This window comes from Sciurus vulgaris, assembly GCF_902686455.1.
Source record: "Sciurus vulgaris genome assembly, chromosome: 12".
NCBI classification, from domain to species: Eukaryota; Metazoa; Chordata; class Mammalia; order Rodentia; family Sciuridae; genus Sciurus; species Sciurus vulgaris.
This window is the reverse complement of record NC_136473.1, coordinates 62,218,120-62,240,714: the sequence shown is the minus strand read 5'-3', so window position 1 is coordinate 62,240,714 and position 22,595 is coordinate 62,218,120. Positions and strand designations below refer to the sequence as shown.

The window sequence follows — 22,595 nt, the reverse complement described above, 5'->3', positions numbered from 1 at the left end:
CTTAGCTCCTAGTGAAACGGTGGGACCCTTCTAGCTCCCCATCTTCTGAAATCCCAAGTGAGTCCTCTCTGAGGTACTACCTGATGTTTCAGGGCTAAGAAGAACTAGAGAGTGAATTCAGTTCCTCTCAGAACTGATCGTGCAGCATGAGGCAGCCCAGATGAGCAGAGGAGCAGTGAGCAGCCAGGCAGAGAGCACATCTCTAGGCCCTGTCCACTGGGTGTGTGGTCAGTGGAGCAGCAGCATGGTCACCATTTGGGAGCTTGTTAGAAATGCAGGTTCTATGGCCTCACCCAGAACTGATGGATCGACATTTCTCTTTCAAAAAGATCTCTAGGTGATTCCCGTGCAAAGCGCCCACTGAAGCTCTGTATGTATTTTGCAGTGTATTCAATATTGATTGTATTTAAAAATAACAATGACAAGTTTTCAACTGGATTCAAATCCTAACTCCATGATTTAATAGATGTAAGACCTTAGGCAAGAGCTTAACCTTGGTGAGCATCCATTAAATCATCTACAAAATATGAAAAGCAAAAGTGTTCAAATCTTCAACTCTCAGGACACTCTCATCCTAAATCTGAGACCCAATAATTGTGTGATGTCTCCTAATATCGCCGTGATTTACCTAGTCCTACTGCTTAGAAATGCCAAACTCTGGTGGTGACCTTAGGTCTATTTTCCCCCAGAAACTCACAAGATCCTTGAGTCAGCTCGTTCTCTGCTCACTGGAGAGTAGAGACAGTGGAATTGTCTTGTCCTTGTGTTTGAGCCTCAGAAACCAAATGACCATGGAAATATCATGAAAGAGACTTCTGGGTCCTGGGGGGCAACTTCCTCACCACCACAGTGAATTTTTTCCTCTCCCTGGAGTTATAAGAAAGAAAGTTGCCCATCAGACTGAATGACTTAGACAGCCACCTTCTGAACCAGACGTTGGGCCAGAGATGGTTCAAAATCTCTTCAACCCTGATGTTCTATGTGCCTCAACTTACAAAATGGTCTTGATCTTTTCTGATTAAAATTCCATTTAATAGAAACACACCTAAAAAGAAAATTGCCATATGGCACAGAAAACCACCTATCCACCTATGTAATGTTTTCTATTTCTTTCTCTTAGTTAGCTTCCTATTCTCTCTTAAGAAAGCAAAAGCTCTACCTCCTAATGTATCCTCTCTCTCTCTCTCTCTCTCTCTCTCTCTCTCTCTCTCTCTCTCTCTCCCTCCCTCCCTCACACACACACACACACACACCCACACACACCCTCTGCCCCTAGAATGAAAATAATTTAGAAGTGCCTCATGCTAGGATGAGGAGGTGCTTTTGATGAATATGTATCCTCTTCAAAATATTAATGAGAAAAAAATTGCTGGGGTGCTTAAGTTGTGCCAAGTACTGCAGGGGCTCCCACATGAATAAAATTGAGTTCCTGCCCTACAGATTTACAATCTAGTGAGAGGGGCATAATGTAATAAAAATGCTGTCCTGGAGCCATCCCCAGAATATCAAGGGAGAGAGGCAAAGCATGCCTGGAGAGATGCGAGACTGTTTCATGGAAGAGCCGGCCTCAGAGCAGCCCTGGCAAGGGGCGTGGAATGGGATGAGCTGAGGAGATGTGCATATGCATCCCAAGCCCAGGAAGTAGCCCAAGCAGAGAAATCAGGGTGGAGGCCAAATTCTGAGAATGGCTGATTATATCTGGGAAACAAAGAAGCAAGAGGAAGTAAGTCTAGACACAGCAAGGAAGGTTGGCTGGGTTGAGGTTTCCCCTTTGTAAAGTGAGAGTGCAGGTCCTAAGGGGCCATTCCAGAATTAGGATATGGTCCCAGGTGGAGGGCCCCAGAGTAATTCTGAAGAGTTCTGATGTTGTGGGCATAAGGAGCCAGGGAGACTTTTCTGGTAGGAGTTGTGCTCTGGGAAGCTCCCTCAGGTAGCAGAGTGAGGGATGCATTTGTCAGAGTTACGCACACTGTTAGTTCTATTACGGTGACAAAACACCTGAGACAATCAACTTAATAAAGGAAAAGTTTCCTTTGGCATACAGTTTTAGAGATTCCAGTCCATGACTGATTGGCCTAGTTGCTTTGGGCTTGTGGTAAGGCAGCATATCATTGCAAGAGTGCATGGTAATGGAGAAGTTTTCAACTCAGTGCCTGGGAAGCAAAGAGAGAAAGAGGAAGTGACTGGGATCTCAATATCCCCTTCAATAACCTAACTTTTTCCTATTAGGCCCCATCTGCTAAAGATTCCACCGCCTCCCAACAGTGCCACAGGCTAGTAGCCAATCCTTCACCATATGGGCCTTTGGGGAACATTCAAGATCCAAACCCTATTGCCCACTCTGGGAGGTGGTTGCTTTAGGAATCCAGGAGGAGACAGTGGAGCCTTGAAGCAAGGAAGAGGCAGCAGAATAGGAAGGCAGGGGAATCACTGCTGGAGATACTCAGAGGTGAAATTCATAGAATGAGTTGCCAACTGCATTGATGCCATCCTTGAAGCTTCTTCCTGTGGGGACTTAGGGAAGCCACCTTATTAGATTTTGAGGATATATGTACTGAAGACAGAAGCAAGGGTCTGTGACCAATGATGATTTTGAGGCAGCGTTTGACCAGTTCAAAGGGATTCGGAAACATCGGAGTCTACATGCTATGCATTAGGGGAAATGCTACAGAAGCAGAAAAGGACATTTCAGGGTGTGTTCAGGGGAGGAAGGAAGAAAGGAGCTCACTCTCCAAAGCAGATAATATAGTACTAAAAGGTGATACTCACTAGTCGGAGGGGAGTGATGGCCCAGAAAGGAGAGAAGAGAGCAAGCGAGATGGGGCTGCTGTGCATGACCCCAGATCAGTCCATCCAGGGGACCCAGAGAACCAGCAGACAGCTCTCAGCACCTGGACACCATTTCTGCAGGTCCAGGAAGAGGAAGGGAGGCCCCAGGGCAGGACACAAGCAAATTCATTCATTCAGCAGATATTTGCCAACAGGGTTTTTTCTGGGTGCTAGTGACAGCAGTAAACCAAACAGAACAAGCAATAGAATTCTAATTTATGAACAGGGACGCAGGTGGGACTTTAAATACTAGCCGAGGAGCTTGACGGCAGTTGTAGATGAATTTCTAGAAGAAATTTAGTGAGTGGTCTGCAGCTCAGGGAACCCCTGCACTGCATACGTTCCCTGCAGCATGGTCACGTCCGTCTTGACAGGGTTTTCAGTTTCTGCAACTCCGGGAATTCGGCATGGACAGAGATTTTCATGATATCTCCCAACCCCACCCAGTGTACATGGAACAAAGACTGAACATAAAAGGGGCATTACTCACTGGGCTAGACCTAATAGTCATGCTTGGTGCTATAGAATCATCGTAAATAGTTAAAGAGATGCAGACAGAGCCTAATGAGACCAGCAAGCGTCAGTAAATAAATCAGCCCTTCTCCTGAGCGTGCACCAGTGCCCAGAAACCTAATGTGCTGATCTCAGAGTCCTGTTTATAGAACTGTAGGCATTCGCAGACTTTCACCCTGCTGTGTTTGTCCTTGGTGTTCACAGAAGATACTAAGGACTGCCTCTGCTCCAGGGTGTGATGTGTCTAAGTGACTGTGTGGAGCGTGCTTGCATTTTGCTTGTGTGAAGTCGCCTGTCCCCAGCCATGGAATGTTGTTTGCACGAGTGAGCTGCCCTCTCTCACCACATTAACCTTAATGTAAAGTGCCGAGGCCCAGCCTCCCCTGCTTGACTGAGTTTCCCTCCCATTGGCGCTGCAGGGTGCTACCCCAGTACGGGTACAGAGCCCTCTAGCGGGCGTTGCTGTCCCAACACCGTCAGCCACAAGGGTGGCCACTAGAGGGCAGCAGCACGCTCCCAATCAGGGGCAGGAGCTGGGCCTTCCTAGGCTGCTACAAGCAGGAAGAAAGGTCAGCTGCTTCTGGGAGGGGCAACCGGTGGAAGTGCTCCTGAAGGAGTAAGAGAAAGAAGAGACTGGTGAAGTTGTGTTGAGGGCACACTTGAGTGCTGCATTTCTGTAAGGGCACCAACGCACATGACATGGACTGGCAGAGCTCAGCCTCCAGGCGTAGGGTCCAGGGCAGTTGTTTCTTTTTTAATTGTTTTCGTTTTTGTACCCTGGATTGGACCCAGGCTTAACCACTGAGCCACATTCCCAACCCTTTTTATTTTTTGAGACAGGGTCTCACTGAGTTGCTTAGGGCCTCACTGAGTTGCTGAGGCTGGCTTTGAACTCATGATCCTCCTGCCTCAGCCTCCTGAGTTGCTGGGATTACAGGCATGCACTACCAAACCCAGATGCAGGGAAGTTCTGAGGCCATCAGGAAGGTGCCATGGTTCAGATAAGGGCACGAGAGAGGTGAGAAGAGAAGCCTGGGTTGAGAGAACTCGATATTTCAAAGTAGGAACCATGCCAGCAATAAATTACACAGAGATAAAATGGACCTTCATATGGACATTGAAGAGGACCAGAGAGGGTGACCTGCTGGGAGCCAGGGCCAGAGTGTTTTGTGATTAAAGGGAAGTGACCACAAGATTAGCAGATGATGACTGTGAGGTGGGCTGAAGCAGGACCACTGCACAAAACAGCTTGCACTGCCACAAAGGAACATGTTTGGCATAGAAGTTGATGCACAGCAGACAGAGCTGTGTGGTCTTAAGTAAGTTACTTAATTTCTCTGGGCCTCAATTTCCTTATTTGTAAAATGTTGTCTACAATAGTGGAGGAGTCTACAGTATCCCACTGTATGATATTACAGTGATTAGCATTCAGTCTTCACTCAGTATCCCCAGGAAATTGGTCCCAGGACCACCACAGATGCCAAACATATCAGATCCAAGTGTCTTATACAAAATGGTGTAGTATTTGTATAACCTACTCACACCTCCCATACACTTTAAATAATCTCAGATTAATTATCATGCCTAATGTATTGCAAGTGCTGTGTTGCTTTACTGTATTACTTAGGAGATGACATTAAGAAAAACATCTGTATGTGTTCAGCACAGGTGCCATTTTTTTCCCAAACATTTTTGGTCTACAGTTGGTGGAATCCACTGACATGAAGCTGGAGGATACAGAGTGATGACTGACAATTCTGTCTTCCCTCCAGACTCAGTGGTTCACAGACATGAGCATGCGTCAAAATCACAAGAAGTGTTCCATAAAACACACTGCCAGGCCCCAATCCCAAGGCTTCTGATTCAGGTGGACCCCAAGAGTTCATGCTGCTCTCTAGATGCTCTTGCTGCTGGTGGGGGGACCACACTGTGGGTATCATATCCTACAGTGTGTAGAGCCTACAAGCTCCCAGTGGGCAAGGATCCTCAGTATCCAGTGACTGACATAACTCAGCCTCGGAAGAGTCCCTGTAGAATAAACAGAGATGGAGCTGAATGAAAATGAAATCACTTCCGTAGCCTTAAAACCATGGTGACAGGAGCTAGCATTGTACCTGGGGAGCAAATTCTGAGGCTGAGAGCACGCAGTCCCCATCTGTTTTAATGGAACTATGGTCAGAGATGGAATGCTGAGCTGGAGGGACTGTGACCCTAATGAGGTTTTGGACTTGTTCCAACCTATCTGTTGGCTTGTTCAGTGGGATGCTTTATTGGGATGCATCTAGAGAATGTATTTGTCCTGTGAGACTTCCCCTGGTCCCCTGCCCTTCAGGTTTCTCAAGGCTAAACCTACATCCCATACCCACCTTAGGAATTATTCCAGTATTTTTATTACTCTGTGAACTTTGCAGAAACTCTCGCAGGTCCCCATTTGGAAATCTACCATGAAGTGTCTTTCTCAGATAGTGAGTCCACCAGGCTTGGTGCTCCAATGGGGCCCCAGGTTGACCTGGCACCTGCCAGGAGAAACATTTCTCTGCAGCTTGCCACATGATCACGGCCAGTCTGGAATCCGTTCAGAATACGGGTCCTGCCAGGGATCCTATTCCTGGTATTACTTGTAAGGGATCGAGGATTAAATGAGCATAGGAACAGCTCTGGCTTGGACCAAGGCATCCTCAGGCCAACTGTGGTGTCCAGGGAACAGGGCACCCCAATAATGTAGGCTTGTGTATTTGCTGCTTGTGCACCATGGGCCATAACTCAGGAAGCTTAGGCGAGCAGCTCTGTTGTCCAGGCAATGAAGTCAAGAAAGGGAACCTGCTCCACCAATGGCTGGGATGAAATAGAAATGGACTCGCTTCAATTGAAAGAGATACTGACCCTTCTCTGGTCTTGTCATCTTAATTAACAGTGGCTGGCAGGAACCTTGAGGCCTGCATTGATTGTGCTATTCCTGTTTTCTCCCCTCAAAGCCCTAAATATGCATTAACCCACCCTTAGTCATCTAAATCCAATGCACAACAACCCTCTGAATTTCCTATCAGCCCTTCTTTCTCTCAAGAATCATGGGGTTTCTGAGATGAAGGGGACCCTTCAGATAGTGCCTTCTCAAAGCGAGGCCTGAGAACTGCTTGCCTCCGAGTACCTGGGATATGGCTGTGAAGTGCAACTTTCAGGCCCCACCAGGCCCAAGGAACCTAAATACCCAGGAGGCAGGCATGGCATCAGGCTTGGCATCAGTAGTGGGTTTTGCTTATTTTTTTTAATTGTGGGAAATATGTATAACCTAGACGTTACCATTTTAATCATTTTGAAGTGTTAAGTGGCACTAAGTACACCACCACCGTCTTTCAACTTGTTCATGGTCCCAAATTAAAACTCTGTGGCTATTAAACAATCACAGCCCATTCTCCCCTCCTGCCAGCCCCTGGAAACCTACTCCATTTTCTGTATGTCTGAATTTGTCCATTCTAGAAACCTCCTACAGGTTAAGTGGTGTAGCTCTGTGGTACAGCACATGATTAACATGCTTAAACTCCAAATTTGATCCCCAGCTTCAAAAAAAATTTTTAATATTTTTTTTATTTTTAAAGACTGTATTTTGATTCATTGTACATAAATGGGTACATCTTTTTATTTCTATGGTTGTGCAAAATATAAATTCATACCATTCATGTAATCATATATGTACATAGGATGATGATGTCTGTCTCTACTCTGGAGAACCACTAGAGGGCACACTACTCTGATGGGTAGAAAGCTCTTCCTGCTCTATGGTGCCCACCACATGAACTGGGGAGAAGCAAGTAGCCACAGCTCCCAGGCTTCTTCTGGGCCCTGCCCCACCTGCTCCCACCCATCTTGCTCCCTTCCAGACTCAACTCACTTAGAGTTTTGGGTTTCAGGTTTCTTGGTACCTTTTGGATTCTGTTATGTCCACATTGGTCAAGCCTCTCTGGCTGAGTCAGTCCCCCACCCTGGCTCTCTCTCTCTTGCTGTGTGGATTCTACTCTTGAACTCTCATCTGAAGTCTGACTGGATCTGAACCAACTTCACTATCTTGTTCTCACTTCAGATTAGATCTTCCCTGTATCGGTGCTCAGTTGAAATTTGCTTCCACTCATTTTAGCTTCTGGCTCCCATTTCAGGACATCTGCTGTGTGACCCTTCTTCCTACTTTTGTCTGCACAAACTACCTCTCCAGACACCTCAGTTCAGTTCACCTGACTCTTCTGCCCACTGTTTGGCCATTGGACTCAGAGAGATCTGCTTCAGAGGCAAATATGTAGTTATTTCATGCCTTTCTGTACTTCATAAGGAAATAAGAATGCATGAAATTTGTACAATACAACATAACCTCAAAACATTTTCTTTAAAATACTTGTTCAGCTGGTTTTATCCACCTTACTTAATAACTTTAATTTTAGCTGTCCTAGTATGGCTTTGAAAATCTGGTGTCTTTTATGTTTTCTTTCACTCATTATCACCACAGATTCAAGGTCATTCACCTAGTTTGGTGCATATGTTTATATGCTTTGAGTCATCCATAAAGAAAAACTAAAAGTTTGACTCTGACATCCTGAGCTGGTGTTCTCATGGCTGTGTCTCTGCAGGGATTTCTTGTCTGGTGACACAAGATGAGGATTCATCCTGATGTTTGGATAAAGCAGCAGCTAAAAACTTTCAGCATCTTGGGGACTATGCTGGTTCATTTCTGCAAATACCGGTAGTTCAACATCAGAACATATTTATCTTAAGTCACTCAAATTCCTCATTTGTGAAATCAGAGGTTCTGTCCTTCTTTCTTCTGGAAGAGAGGTCAGCAAACTGTGGTCTGTGTTTGGACTGCAAAGCCTAAAATATTTACCATCTGTCCCTTTCCAGGAAACTTTTTTCCCAACCTGTTCTGGAAAATAAGCCATTGTGGTTATTTGTATATATACTAAAGGTTATGTAAGGCCCCCAAAAAGGAAACCCCAACTCTGTCCCATGGATCGACGGCAACCCCAATCAACCTCAGGAGGCGTCACTTGATGCAAACCGCAAGAGGTGTTAATTCCAGCATGCTGGGACCCAACTCGAGGAGTTGAGTCCCTAGCAGAAAATCTTGTAGGTTTATAAAGGCAGAGATCACACATCGGGAGGGGTCGCACATGAAAGGGAAAAGGGGAACAAAGCTGCCGGGAAATTTCAAAGGGGGTCTGGGTTTGCTGATAACATACAACATGTTTCACAATGTTTTACAACAGGGTGTAGATTCTGGTGTCTTAACTGCCTGAATACTATCTTGCTCCAATTACTCTTTTACTCTCTGTTTGGGGCTGTTTCCTGGAACAGCTTTAAGGGCTTTGTTCCCATTACTGGGAGGGAAACCTTAGGGAGTTGAGATAAAACAGACAGCTTAAAAAAATGCCCATTCTTTCAGTTATCAGTGTAACATTGAAATGGGTAGGCCTTGGAGATCTGTGAATTATCTAAACCTGGGTGCAAAATTTGGTTTGTGATGCAAATGCGCAAGTTTGGAGGCTAAAGACTCAAAGCTGTCGGAAGATTCACAGAGGGGTCCGTGACCTCAAAACATTGAGAATTACGACCTATCGTCTCCTGCTGGACAGTGTGCCTGAGTGCGGTAGCTGACTACAGCATCTAGATGTGGGCAATGAAACTGACAATCTTATGTGTCTTGAAGGTCCTGCTAGAATCCACATCATACCAGAGGATGTGAAGAAGCTTACATAAAACTCCATCTAAATATGATTTTTCCATTCATTCAAAAATGATCATTCATTTTTGTTCTTGGGTCATGAAGCCTGATTTCCCCTTATTTTTGTCTCCTCTGAAATGCATCATCAGAATCTTCACCCTGGGTACCACTGCATAAGGAATCATGCTTCCTACCACATCCCTTTATCTGCCTTCTAAGACTCTATCAGCTTTTAGAATCAGAGACCCAACAAGTGCACACCAGGACACTTGGAACTGGATTTGGGGTCCCTTGAAGTACCTGCCTTTCATCTTGTCCCTTGGCACACCCATCTCTTTTTCTGTAGATGCTGGTCTGCACTTTTTAGTCATGCTTTAATAATCATGATTTATATTTGATATTATTGATGGTTTTGGAAAATATATAGGATATAAATTATAAGTATATAATTGAAGATGTCAGGTACAGTGGAAAGACAATGGAACCTCCCATTATGCCTAAGAAGAATGGTCCCAAACCATTAAGGGAGACAGGATGGTGTCTGCCTTTGGGGGTTCTGCTGCACCATTATCTGCTCTGATAGCTTTCTGTTTTCTTTCAATAATTCATCATATTGACTATTAATATCACTTGGAACTTTTATTCCATTTTCCATTTTGTGTATTATCTATAAATACAAGATCATTAGCTCCCACTCAAAGCCACAGGAAATTCATTAAGAAATGACTAAGGCAGTCAGGCATGGTGGCTCACCCCTGTAATCCCAGTAGCTTGGGAGGCTGAGACAGGAGGATCACAAGTTCAAATACAGCCTCAGCAACTTAGCAAGGCCCTAAGCAACTCAGCAAGACCCTATCTCAGAATAAAAAATAAAAAGAGCTGGAACCTCAGTGGTTAAACTCCTCAGGGTTCAATCCCTGGCAAAAAGAAAGAAAAACAGAGAGGGGGGAGGGAGAGAAGGAGGGAGGGAGGGAGGAAGGAAGGAAGGAAGGAAGGAAGGAAGGAAGGAAGGAAGGAAGGAAGGAAGGAAGGAAGGAAGGACTAGTTTATTTCTATTACCCAATCTGATCACCTGCAAAAGAAAAAATCACAAACTGTGTAGGTGGAAAGAATAAGTAGGTTTCAAAGGTTTCAACGAATTCCTGGTTTTAGTCACCAGCATGGCCCAGACAAGAGATGGCAGTGGCTTGGAATAGAGCAGTGGATAGACTTAGGAGGAGGAACCCACAGAATTTGCAGATGAATTGAATGTGGGGTGATATTCAAGAGAACGAGGGTGATTCTCTGTTGTCATCTTGAGCCTCTGGGTGAAAATAATTTAGCTACTTACTGAGATGGCAGAAAAATTAAGAGTGATGATAAACATTCTCGCCAAATTTCTCCTAATAACCATTAAATGCCTCAAAGACCTAATTCTGCTCTACTGTATTTTTTGTGCCACAGCTTCACAGATGCTTTGGAATCATCCTAAACAGGAAGCAAAACCTATTCAGAGCTGGGTCCAGTGCCCAACTCCAGCTCCATGACTGTTCTGAGTTTAATCTATTCTAAAGTCAAAACTATTGCCCTTGATGGTATTTTGTGGAATTTCTGCTCTTTACAAACTTTCCTTCCTTCCTATTTATTTTCAATCCTCTTCATTCTTGTGCCCTCTGAATGCATAACTCTTTGCTGATATATTAGTCAACTTTTCATCATGGTGACAAAATATCTGAGTAAACAACTTATAGAGAGGAAAGGTTTGTTTTGACTCAATTTCAGAGAATTTAGTCCATGATCTCTTTTAACACTTCCAAACCATAGCAGCCTCCATCACAGGGCTTTTGTTACACTGAAGCAAATTGAATGTGTTCCAGGCACCAAAGATGGAGGAGCCTTATGAAGTTTCTCTGTGCTTCTCATAGCACCCAGCATGATAGAGGGAACATAAGCCAGACATGACTGAGCACCTTTTGCCATTGCTGCATGGGCTAAGCAAACACCCAACTCAGACAGATGGAGAACTCCCCCTGTGGACTTCAGCAACTGGACTGGGTTTTATTTATTATTGGATGCTCACAGAGTCACACAGAAGCTAACCATGAGGGCTGGGGATATAGCTCAGTTGGTAGAGTGCTTGCAAGGCAAGCAGAAGGCCCTGGGTTCAATCCCCAGCACTTGAAAAAAAAAAAAAAAAAAAGCTAAGCATGCAGTAGATGCTTTATAATCTTTATTAAACTGACCAGATCTGACTCTTTGTGGAGATGATGTAAAGTAACTTTGTTAGTCAGCTTTTCATCTCTGTGACCAAAACACCTGACAAGAGCAACTTAGAGGAGGGAAAGTTTTATTGTGTTCATGGTTTCGAGGTTTTGTCCATGGTGAACTAACTCCATTAATCTGGGTCCAAGACATCATGGCAGAAGGGTGTGATGGAGGGAAGCTGCTCAGGATATGGTGACTGGGAAGCAGAGAGAGGAGAAGAGAAAAAGAGGACTGGGCCACAGAAGAGATGAACCCTTCCAGGGCATGCCACCAGTAACCCACCTCCTCCAGCCACACCCCACCTGCCTACAGCTGCTACCCAATCAGCCCATTCACATTAGGATGGACCTATTTGATCGTAGTTCTCAAAATCTAATCATTTCACCTCTGAATATTAATCCAGGAGATTTGGGAGGACACCTCATATCCAAATCATAAATACCCAATGTCTGTATGATGAGATGTGCTGTGTATGGAATCAGCTCGGATCATGAGATGGGCTAGAGGACAAGACAGGTGAGGGTGGAAAGGTAAGGGGATTTATTTTCCACCCATCAGCTGAACCTTTCGTGGGCTAGAAGTGGACTACTCTCTGGCTGAAGTGAAACAACTTTTCTCCAACTTCCCTCAGCAAATCTTGAATGAATGCGTGAATGAATGGACAGATGAATGAACAGACAGTTATTAAAAAGACCAGGTGAAATTTGTTTCTGTTCCTTTGTTTTGTAATGTTGGGGATCTAACTCAGGGCTTTGCACCTGCAAGGCAAGTGCAGCACCTCTGAGCTACATCCCAGCCCAGGTCAATACCTAGAACACTGCCTCGTATGGAGAAAATGCAGTACTAAGTGTCTGACAGAAAGACAGAGAGAACAGCTTCATCCACAGCAGGCAGTACCAACCACAGCCACATTCTGGCGTCACGTGAGCAAAGGGGATCCACCAGAGCAGGCACATCCTGGAGGAGACCCCCAAGTTCTGAGGATCATGTACAGTGCCTCAAGCTGAGATGCTGTGTTTCCCTTCTCCTTTCCCCCACAGGACCATGGCAGATCACCTTGACCTTCTCTTAGGAGTGGTGCTCATGGCCGGTCCTGTGTTTGGAATTTCTTCCTGCTCCTTTGATGGTCGGATGGGCTTTTTTCATTTCTGCAATATCACCAAGATTCCCTGGGTCCTCAACACCACAGAGAAGCTCCTGCTAAGCTTCAACTACATCAGAGCAATCACGACCACCTCATTCCCCAGCCTGGAGCAGCTCCAACTGCTAGAGATCGGGGGCCAGTTTACTCCCTTGACAGTGGACAAAGAGGCCTTCAGAAACCTGCCCAATCTTAGAATCTTGGATCTGGGTAAAAATCAGATCAACTTCTTGCATCCGGGTGCTTTCCAGGGACTGTTCCATCTGCTTGAACTGAGACTGATTGCCTGTGGGCTCACTGATGCTGTATTAAGTGATGGTTATTTCAGAAATTTGATTTCTTTAATTCACTTAGACCTATCCTACAATCAAATTGGTAGCCTCTACCTTCCTTCTTCATTTCAGAAACTGAATTCCTTGAAGTCCCTAGATTTTTTCCATCAACCAAATATCCATCTTATGTGAAGGTGAGCTCAAGCCACTTCAAGGAAAAATGCTCTCTTTTCAGACTCAAAGCTACTAACCTGTACAAGGGAGTCTAGTTGGACTGGAAGAAATGCATGAATCCATTCAGAAATATGCAGTGGAAACCCTTGATGTTTCTGAAAATGGCTGAACTGTGGCTATCACAGGAAATTTCAGCAATGCCATCAGGGGAAGCCAGACTTCCTCTTTGATTCTCACCTACCATATTATGGGTTCTGGGTTTGGCTTCCGAAACATCATAGATCCTGACGAGAACACATTCTCTGGCCTGGACAGAAGCTCAGTGGTATGCCTGGATCTTTCACATGGGTATATCTTCTCCTTGAACCCCGACTCTTTAAGACCCTCATGGGGTTGAAATTTCTGAACCTTGCATACAACAAGATAAACAGGATTGCAGACAAAGCATTTTATGAACTTGAGAGCTTCCAAATACTCAATATATCAAGTAACCTTCTTGGGAAACTTTATAATTCCAATTTCGATGGGCTACATAGTGTAGCCTACGTTGATCTCCAAAAGAATCACTTTGAATAATTCAGGACCAGACATTCAGATTCCTAAAAGAATTACATACCTTAGATCTCCAGGATAATGCTCTTAAAACCATTTCCTCTTAGGTGGCAATAAACTGGTGACTTTGCCAAATATTAACTTTAAAGTCAACTACATTCACTTATCAGAGAATAGGCTAGAAAATCTGGTTGACCTCTACTGCCTTCTTCAGGTATCTCAGCTCCAAACTCATTTTAAATCAAATCGCCTTTTCTCTTGTAACCCAAATCACACCCCTCCGGGTAATCACAACTTAAAACACCTTCTCCTTGGAGAAAATATGTTGCAACTTGCCTGGGAAACTGGGTTCTGCTGGGATGTTTTTAAGGGGCTCTCCCATCTCCAGGTTCTGTATCTGAATAATAACTATCCTAATTTCCTTCCCCCTGGAGTATTTAGCGATCTGACTTCATTGAGGGGACTCAACTCCAACAGGCTCCCGGTTCTTTCTCCTGGTAGTTTACCTGCTAGTTTAGAGGTCCTGGATATATCCAGAAACCATCTCCTATCTCCTCATCCTGGCGTATTTGCATCGCTTAACTTCTTGGACATAACCCATAATGAATTCATTTCTGAGTGTGAACTCAAAACTTTTATAAGTTGGCTCAATCAAACCAATGTCACTCTATTAGGATCTCCTGCAGATATAAACTGCATGTGTCCTAACTCACTCTTGGGGGTTTCCCTCTACTCCATTTCCATGGAGGACTGTGATGAAGAGGAAGTCTTAAAGTCCCTAAAGTTTCCCTTTTTATCTTATTCACTGTCACTTTGACTATGTTCCTCATGACCATTCTCATAGTCACAAAGTTCTGGGGATTTTGTTTCATGTGTTAAAAGGCAGCCCAGAGGCTGCTGTGCAATGACCATCCACAGGGAATAGAACCTGACAGGTATTGATATGATGCCTACTTTTGCTTCAGTAGCAAAGACATTGAGTGGATACAGAATGCTTTGCTAAAACACCTGGACACTCAGTACAGTGACCAAAATAGATTTCACCTGTACTCTGAAGAAAAAGACTTCGTCCCAGGGGAAAACCACATCACCACCATCCAGGCTGCCGTCTGGAACAGCAGAAAGATCATCTGTCTTGTGAGCAGACACTTCCTTAGGGATGGGTGGTGCCTGGAAGCCTTCAGTTATGCCCAAAGCAGGTGCCTCTCTAACCTCAGTAGTGTCTTCATTATGGTGGTGGTTGGGTCACTATCCCAGTACCAGCTGATGAAACACCAGTCAATCAGAGGATTTATACAGAAGCAGCAGTACTTGAAGTGGCCTGAGGATGTCCAAGATGTTGGCTGGGTTCTCAATAAACTCTCTCAGCACATCCTAAAGAAAGAAAAAGAAAAGAAAGAAGACAATCGCATTCAATTGCAAAAGATAGCAAATATCACCTAGTAAAAAGAGCAGCATGCAATTTATCCCCAGCCACAAATAACTCTTGACTTTGTGCTTGCACAAAGTTACCATTGGGGGCTCTTTTCAGAGGTCTTTTCCCTATTATGAAAACATCAATCTCTTGGCTTTCCTGTCAACACAACGTTTTGTCTCACTGACCTCCAAGTGGAAAATAATATCTAGAAAATTGCAACTGCCCCAAGAGATTCCCACTCACCATTAATTTCCCTTCAGACCCAATAATACTGTTCTCTCTTGTTATGTGGATGATGGACTGTTCCCTAGTCATGGAAAAGACACCTTGGAAGAAGTTACAGGTGACTTCATGCTTTCTCAGCATTCAGTTCAAGAATGGGCTGGTCTGTGATTCTGAGGTCTCTGTGTTCTGCAAAACAATACTGAGTAGAAAACAAATAGAGGAGATCTCTTTCCTTCTTTGACCTGAAGAACAATGCCAGTGCTGGAATTGGGTCACACTATCTTGGGGATAACATGTGGCCCCAAGGAGACTTCAACTCCTCTGGGTCTAACCCTTGTGGGCCATGACCATTTTGCATGTGACCCTTCTTTCAGCCTGACACTCAGGACCTTCCATGTTAGCACCAACCTACCTCTTAAACTTTTCCTCTACTGGTACCACCTCATTTATCAAATCAACAAGCTCTTGTAGGAAGGATCTGGAATTTATGCACAGATCCTGGATCAAATTTTGATTCTGATTCTGTGAATTCAGCCACATCTGAAGAGCCACAGAATGCAGGAGGAAGGAAACCCGCTTTCCAGGGCGTCTCGGTGTGTGGGCCGCATTCTCTGGGCGTCTGGGTACTTCCTGCCCGATGTCCGGCTCTCCTCAGCTGCTCATCCTTGAGACTCAGCTCATTCTCGAAGAGTACTCTTCCCTTTTTCTGGAACCACCCATGGGTTCCTTTCCCCGCCAGGCCATCCTCTTTACTCACCTCTGCACCCGAAGCCCCTCCTGCCGGGCTTGTGGTCAGAGCCCGGGAGCGGGCGGGGGCCGCGCGGTCACGTGGGCCGCCAAGACCAATAGGCACGGGGCTCGGGGTTGAGCTTCGCCTTGCTGAGCCTCTGTGGGGCAGTTGGACTTGGCCGGCGGTGACTAGCACTTAGTGGGACAGTGAGGGGCGGCCTGGGGTCAGCGGTGGGGGTCTAACCCGCAGAACGCCTCAGAGGAGGAGCAGTGCCCGCTAGCCCCAGCCTCCATCCCGTTCGCCACGCCCCAGCGCCCCGGGAGCTTGCCTTTTTTCTTCAGGACCAGACCATGGAGAGCCAAGTCCAGCAGCTTCGACAGGCTTTCCCGGTCCGGCCGGTCGCGACCCCTGCGGTTCCGGCTGCAGCAGCTCGAAGCCCTGCGGAGGATGGTGCAGGAGTGCGAGAAGGACATCCTGGCGGCCATCGCCGCGGACTTGTGCAAGGCATAGCAAGGCCTTCTTCTGGGTTTATGATTCTTCCTTTCTCCACCAAAGATTATTTCAAGGAGTAGTAACAGTAAGTGAATTCAATGCATACAGTCAGGAAGTCATTAGTGTCCTCGGGGAAATTGATCTTATGCTGGGGAGTCTTCATGAATGGGTTACTGCTAAACCAGTTAAGAAGAACTTGCTCACTATGCTGGATGAGGCCTATGTCCAACCAGAGCCTCTGGGAGTCATACTGATTATTGGAGCTTGGAACTACCCCTTCGTTCTCACCATGCAGCTGCTGGTGGGAGCCATTGCTGCAGGAAATGCTGTGATTATCAAACCTTCTGAACTAAGTGAAAATACATCCAAGATCTTGGCTAAGCTCCTCCCTCAGTATTTAGATCAGGATCTGTATGCTGTTGTTCATGGTGGTGTTGAGGAAACCACAGAGCTTCTGAAGCAGCGATTTGACCACATTCTCTATACGGGAAATGCTGCAGTTGGAAAAATTGTCATGGAAGCTGCTGCCAAGCATCTGACCCCAGTGACACTTGAACTTGGAGGGAAAAGTCCATGTTACATTGATAAAGATTGTGACCTGGACATTGTCTGCAGACGCATAACCTGGGGAAAATACATGAATTGTGGTCAAACCTGCATTGCTCCTGACTACATTCTCTGTGAAGCCTCCCTCCAGAATCAAATAGTGCAGAAGATAAAGGAAACAGTGAAGGAATTTTATGGAGAAAACATAAAAGAATCTCCTGATTATGAAAGGATCATCAATCTTCATCATTTTAAGAGGATATGAAGTTTGCTTGAAGGACAAAAGATAGCTTTTGGTGGGGAGACTGATGAGGCCACACACTACATAGCCCCAACAATACTTACTGATGTTGATCCTGAGACCAGAGTGATGCAAGAAGAAATTTTTGGACCAGTTCTTCCAATAGTGCCTGTGAAAAATGCAGATGAAGCCATAAATTTCATAAATGAACGTGAAAAGCCTCTGGCTCTCTACGTATTTTCTCATAACAATGAGCTCATCAAACGGATGATTGACGAGACATTCAGTGGTGGTGTGACAGGCAATGATGTCATCATGCACTTCACTCTCAATTCTCTGCCTTTTGGAGGAGTGGGTTCCAGTGGGATGGGAGCTTATCATGGAAAACATAGTTTTGATACTTTTTCTCATCATCGTCCCTGTTTATTAAAAAGTTTGAAGAGAGAAGGTGTTAACAAGCTCAGGTATCCTCCCAACAGCCAATCAAAGGCAGATTGGGCAAAATTTTTCATGCTGAAACAGTTCAACAAAGGAAAACTCGGGCTCCTGTTGTTCACATTCCTGGGTGTGGTGGCAGCAGTGCTTATCAAGGCTGGATACTACTGAAGAATGATCCTATTCAACCTCTTCTATTGAATATTCCTCTATAAATGGCTAACAAACTGATTTTTAACTCCTACCCAAATCAGAAAATATGCAAATATGCCATGACGAAACCTAAAAGTCATTACCACTCACTGTTAATAAATGTTGCCATTTCAGCCAAATCCCAACATTCCCCAATAAGAAGAATAGTTAGGAAACTTATTCTAGATTGTGCTAGGGACAGGAATGTGTTCAGCTAAATCCAAACTCCTTGAACCTGCTCAGTGACTTCTTCACGCCAATTCATAGGACATCCCATCCCTTGCCCTTGCTGCTACCATCATTGGGTGAAGCTTTCAAGAACTCATTACTGCCCAGGGCTATCAGTAGTCCTCTATAGTCCAAAGAAGTAAGGTTAGATATTCCCAGATCCAGGGGCTGGGGAGATAGCTCAGCTGGTAGAGTGTTTGCCTCGCAAGGACAAGGCCCTGAGTTCGATCCCCAGTACCGCGCAAAAAAAAAAAAAAAAAAAAAAAAAAAAAAAAAGATATTCCCGCATCCCTTTAAAGTTTGGTGCACTAAAACTGGAGTTGGGGGAGCAAGGCTGTGAGTGGAGGTTTGCTCCTCATCCATTGGGACTTAGGGACTTGCTTCCAGCAATTAGAGCTCTTTATCCTTTCCCATTCATTCTCCATCATCTGGAGTGTGTTTGGTTTTGACAGTCTGCTGTGGTTATTCATAAATGCTTTTTGTGAATAATATCACTCAAAGCATCTTATAAAGTCTAGGGCTTGCTAGAAAATCTTTGCCAGTTTCATGCAAGTATCACCTGTCTTTGACATGATGTTGGACTTAACATCTTACTGAAACCTAACTAGCATTTTTTTTTTAAATGCTATAATTAGAGTAAGTATAAAAATACTGCCATGTGCAGTAGCATTTGCCTGTAATTCCAGCTACTTAGGAGGCTGAGACAGAAGGATTGCTTGAGTCCAGAAGTTCGAGGCCAGCCTAGGCAATGTGGTGGTAAAATAAATCTTCTCAGGACCCTAAAATTGCAAGTTAGTAGATCTTCGAGGACAAGTGTTTAACCATCTTATTTCTAGAGTACCATACAAGTAAATTTCACTTTTTTAAACCTCAAAGAGATCCCTTTCTGTTCTATTCAACTTGCAGGGCTTAAAATGGGGGAATCATTTCCCGTCACAGAAAAAGAGGCCTTGAATATTAGGACTTTAGGGCTTTAGAACTTCATGGGGAAGAGACAGTGGATAATATAGCGAAGTTTAGAGAATGCTGTTTAAGTTAGTTGGCCATAATAAAAAGAATGGAGATGGTAAGAGGATCTCCTGAACAAATGGGCAGATCTCACTAGAGCCTGAGGTACGTCATCCAAGGAGGAAAGTGCCAAAGGAGGCCTGTGTGGAATGGCATTCTCTGCCAGGGAGTGCTGTGCTATGCCTTGGAGTTCCTGGTTGCAGGGACTTTGGTTCCTTTGCTTGAATTTGAAAAGAGACTTGGCCCACTCAATGACAGAATGTAACTCGCACTATCAAATGTATAATCAATTTTGTTAAATAATTTGTTCCATTAAGGCTATCTAGTATGGTATATCTTTACCACCTTACAAGGTGTCAAAAATTAATCACTGGCCTAATTTAGGAAAACAGTTGTTTAAACTGTGGTTTTGATAGAACAATCAATCATAGAATATCTTATATAAAATTTCGATATGGAATTTTCATTTACTATATTAATTGTATTTTGTAATTTCTAGTTAAGCTAAATTATTGGCTTGTCTACTAATATATTCTCCTAAATAAATGATTATACTTCAAAAAAAATTTTTTTTGATTCTGCTGCTTGTTAGTTGTGTAACTTTGAGTATGTTACACCTTTGCTGGGACTGTTTTCTCACCTGTGGACATCATAATATCACCTTCATGAAGTTACTGGGAAAATTAAATTAGTCAAGAATGTCAGGAATTCTCAGATCTTTTCCTTAGTTTCCCTAATGGCCACAAGAGACTGCATAAACTGAATGCCCTCTGGGGGTAGTTACAACTTCCTTGAATTTGTAATTTTTTGACCCAAAAAGGAATCTACATGCATTTTGCATTTAAATTATTTTTTGAATTTCTTAATATAAGCGTGTTTCTGCAAAAAATTAATAAAATTTTTAGCCAAAGAACTTGTGTCATAATTACCTGTTAGCTTCACATTCAACCTCTCCCACATCCAACATACTGTAGTCAGGTCAATGACTACAGCTCAAGGGGTACTCCTGGGCCTGGGACTCAGCACTCCAAAATGTCAATCCCTTACCCTCATGGTGCACCCCAGCCCTCACTTCTCTAACACACACACACACACACACACACACACACACACACACACACACACACTCAGGCTATTCTCATCCTGGCTTCTTTGGGCAAACACATCCATGAGGCTGAGCTCACCCCACACCCAGTGATGGACTTGTCCTCATGAAAGCCATGAACACCCCACTCTGTTCTTCCTTTCTGGACTATTTTCCCAGGTCTTCCCATACATGTTCTTCAAAATCAGAGTCATGAAACCCCTGGGGATCCCTGGGGTTTCGAAGGACCCAAAGTCCTCTGTCTTGTGAATACTCTTGCCACGTTATCTGTTCTATTTAAACTAGCACTTTCTATTTCCCGCCTTCTTGAGAGTGGTGAGCCTGTCTGGCCACCTGCCCCTCTGAATTGTAGACCCCATGAACCACCTTCTATGTCTCACCCTCACTGGCCATCACGGATCTCAAGTATTTTCAGGTCTTCACCAGAGTGTCCCGCCAGCACATCTTATCTGAGCTTCCTCCTCCATTGAATTTCTTCTCCCTACCCTGGTCTTTTGGTGAATTTCCTAGACTAGCATGACTTCCTATTCATCATGGGCCATAGATTTCTGTCACTAAGATGCAATCCTTTTGTCAATGTGTTTTGTATGTGTGAGCCTGGACTCAGGACTGTGAGACCCTGATGACAGGACCTTGCCCTGTTCATCTGTGTATCCCAGATCCAAAATGATGCCTGGGCCTCAGTATGTGTGTAATAAATACATGACATGTACTGTGATGTCCAGCCCCCTCTGTGTCGACACCTGCTGCTGTCAGAGTCTGTGGGGAGGGACCAGGCAGGGTGGGGCCATGAGAATGGGAAGTCCACAGAGGTGCTAAATGGCAGGCTGAAGCAGGAGGAGACCACAGGCTCAAAAAACCAACTCAACTCCCAAGCATGGAGCTTCTGGGTAGTGGGACAAACTGCAGCCTAAACCGGTTGCAAGAGATGGGCAAGAATGGAGAGGGGAGGAGGAGAATCTGCAGTGGATAAAGTCCTCTTGAACCTTGTACTAAGAAATAGAGTAAAACAATCCAAATAGCTGCTGCCAGCAAGAGTTACAAACACAAGCCAAGAAGATCGTGGAAGGCCACATTGGGCCAAGTCAGTCCTACCTGTCACCCGAGCTCATCAGTCATGGTTCTCTCCAAGCCGGAGAAGCAAGAGCAGCCGTGATGCCCAGAAGTGTCCTCATCTGCACCTTTTGTAAGCACAGGTCTCCTGAGGGAAGGGGGTTGCTAGTTTTGGGTGGGGAGTGGGGCTAGGGAGGGAGTAGTGCTACACCAGGGACCACCCGCCCCGTGCTTTGGGTGACCATCACCAACCCAAACCTCAGACATATAAAATTACAAATGCAAATGTATTCATAGAACAGTAAGTTGGAAGACAGATACGTCTTGACACAGCCTCTCCTAATCCCCATATTTAAGAACATAAATACCAGGGAATTTACCTAACGAAACACATTCAACAAGCACCTTTTGTCACTTCTATACAGAGTTCACAGGACACCTCCCTGTTCACCATGCATCCTAGTCACTATTGAATTCAACATTTCACTCTAGTTCATTCCAAATCTTCCCTTTGGCCAAAACCCAAATCTTTCTTAAATTCTTTTCATTTGTCTTTTCTTCTATCACCAGGCCCAGCAGCTGTATTTCTTTTTGAGGCCATTTTCCCAAGTCTTCCTCACTCTGTAGGAGTTACTGCACATAAGCCAAGAGGAGGGTCAAGCACAGCCGTGTTGATAAGTGAGTGCTGGCTTGGTGGGGTGGGGTGGGGGTGTCAGTGGGACCCTTCTTGCTGAGCAATTGTTCCTTATTCACTTCACAGCAATTTAAAGTCAGGTCTCATTAAACAGACAAAGCCCATTGTGCTGGCAGATTTCCATCATGATAGCAAATACTTGAGATTCAAACTTATAAAGAGAAAAGGTTTGTTTCCACTCCCAGTTTCAGAGCTTACAGTCCATGGTCAACCAGCCTCATTGCTTTCTGGCCTGCAGTGATGCAGTACATCATGGCAGGGAGCATGTGATGGAGCAAAGCTACTCACCTCATGGCTGGAAAACAAAAATAAGGGAGAAGAAGGGGCTGAGGTCCCCTGTTTCCTTGGAGCGCATGCCCATAGTAACCTGAAGACTTGCCACTAGGCCCTGCCTCTTAAGGTTCCCATCACCCCCAGGCACTGTGGCCCACACCTGTAATCCCAGTGGCTGGGAGGAGCCACTGAGGCAGGAGGATCACAAGTTCAAGGCCAGACACAGCAAAAGCAAGGCACTAAGCAACTCAGTGAGATCCTGTCTCTCCATAAAATACAAAATAGGGCTGGGGATGTGGCTCAGTGGTTGAGTGCCCCTGAGTTAAATCCCCCATTCCCACCAAAAAAAAAAAAAAAAAAAAAAGTTTCCATCACCTCCCAATAGTACCATTCTGGAAATTATGGGAAGGGGTCTTTGAGAAATGTTCAAGATCCAAACTACAGCATCCAATGAGCACAGTCCTTTGGAGTCATGCCAAAATAGCAGAAACTACTATAGTTCAATCTAAGAATACCTAGAGTTT

The 22,595-nt window shown here is 44.7% G+C and overlaps 3 pseudogenes across 3 annotated transcripts; all 3 read left to right on the top strand.

The window, feature by feature from the left end:
- Nucleotides 1-3,620: 3,620 nt before the first annotated feature.
- On the top strand, nucleotides 3,621-22,225 carry LOC306641785 (toll-like receptor 5; annotated as a pseudogene). Its single transcript, XR_013766850.1, has 3 exons — nucleotides 3,621-4,661; nucleotides 12,334-13,228; nucleotides 21,675-22,225. The product of XR_013766850.1 is annotated as a toll-like receptor 5 (transcript).
- Nucleotides 13,536-15,592, top strand: LOC306641412 (toll-like receptor 5; annotated as a pseudogene). The gene has a single exon. The product of its transcript is annotated as a toll-like receptor 5 (transcript).
- On the top strand, nucleotides 15,760-18,216 carry LOC306641786 (aldehyde dehydrogenase family 3 member A2-like; annotated as a pseudogene). Its single transcript has 2 exons — nucleotides 15,760-16,301; nucleotides 16,377-18,216. The product of its transcript is annotated as an aldehyde dehydrogenase family 3 member A2-like (transcript).
- Nucleotides 22,226-22,595: the final 370 nt, after the last annotated feature.